This window comes from Harpegnathos saltator, unplaced genomic scaffold, assembly GCF_003227715.2.
Source record: "Harpegnathos saltator strain DR-91 unplaced genomic scaffold, Hsal_v8.6 scaffold752, whole genome shotgun sequence".
NCBI lineage: Eukaryota > Metazoa > Arthropoda > Insecta > Hymenoptera > Formicidae > Harpegnathos > Harpegnathos saltator.
The window spans coordinates 49,485-50,776 of NW_020230596.1; the positions used below are offsets into that span (position 1 = coordinate 49,485).

Genomic DNA, 1,292 nt, shown 5'->3' on the forward strand with positions numbered 1-1,292 from the left:
AATCGCTACCGGTTTGGTGGTTCAATCGCGAGACGACTGGACTCTATTGGATCGAGTTCGCTCAGCGATTAGAGCTACGTGACTCGATGATCATCGACGAACCGGGGAATGGAGCGATAGCGCGGATATACACGAGACAACGAACGATGATTCTCGGGACGATGGAACAACGATACTCTTTTATCGCGCCGCGACCGAGGTATCGTTTACCGAGTCGTCGCTTGAATCGTTACTATCGAGAGCGATCATGTCCTCAGCGTAAAAATGTTCCGTACCCTCGTCCATGTAACGTGGCAACAGTGCGTCGTACGCATCGGCGGTGCGTTTGATCAGAAGCGTCGTACCTGGTGGACACGAGCAATCGCGATACGGCGGTTCGTGGAGCGTCGCGTTCACATTGACGAGCCGTTCTCGCAAAACTTTTCGTCGTTGAAGCGACCGGATAAGGAGGGGCAACGGTGGAGGCCGGCATACATGGACAGCAGGTCTTAAAAGGATAGCAACCTTTGACTTTGAGAGACCACCAGCTTGTACCACTAGGTACAAGTAACAATGCCTCTCTCTGTAGTCGCCGTGCGCTCGGGATAGCACTAGAGATGTCACTTCCGAACGTCATCTCTCAACGTTATCTAGGGAGAGGAGAGTGTCGTGAGCGTGGAGCGTCAGATAGCTCAGTGGTCTAGAGCAGTCGCCCGGCAAGCGAAAGACCCGGGTTCGATTCCCGGTCTAGCGACTACCGCGCTCTCGATACTTTTCGCTCTTCGAAACGAAAAATGAGATGCAGGTCCCGAACGCACGGCGTACCGTCGCCACCTAGTACGCCCTCCTGCTTTCATGGTACAGTTGCACGCATCGCCACAGCGCGATGCCCAGAATCCGAATAGCCGACAAACATCGCGTACTCCCTTCGCTTCGAGTCGCATCGCGCGGCGTCCGATCGAACACCGCGAGGTTCGCGATCGATGGTAGCGGCGACGAGACGGCGTCGTCGCCACGGACCGACACACGTGTCCGATCGAGTCGCAGCGCGCCGTCAGGCCGTGATACGCGCGACACATCGCGGCGCAATCAGCGTCGTCGGTGCACTATCGCGTTCGAACGGAACAGTCCGCCACGACGTTCGCTCGACATTCGCTCGACGTCGCAGAGACGAGATCGCGGGACGTCGCGTCGTCTCGGTCAGTCGTTCGGCCAGGCGAGCGGCACGTTGCGCGTGATTCTCGTCGGCGCGATCGTCGCGGTGACGTCGAGTCGCAACGTGGCTGTAACGAAACGTCAGGCATCACAGAACC

General features: G+C 57.6%; 1 non-coding gene across 1 annotated transcript; it reads left to right on the plus strand.

Annotated features, from left to right (window-relative positions):
* The first annotated feature begins 660 nt into the window (after positions 1–660).
* Positions 661–733, plus strand: TRNAA-GGC (transfer RNA alanine (anticodon GGC)). Its single transcript has one exon. It is a non-coding gene; the product is annotated as a tRNA-Ala (tRNA).
* The last annotated feature ends 559 nt before the right edge of the window (positions 734–1,292 follow it).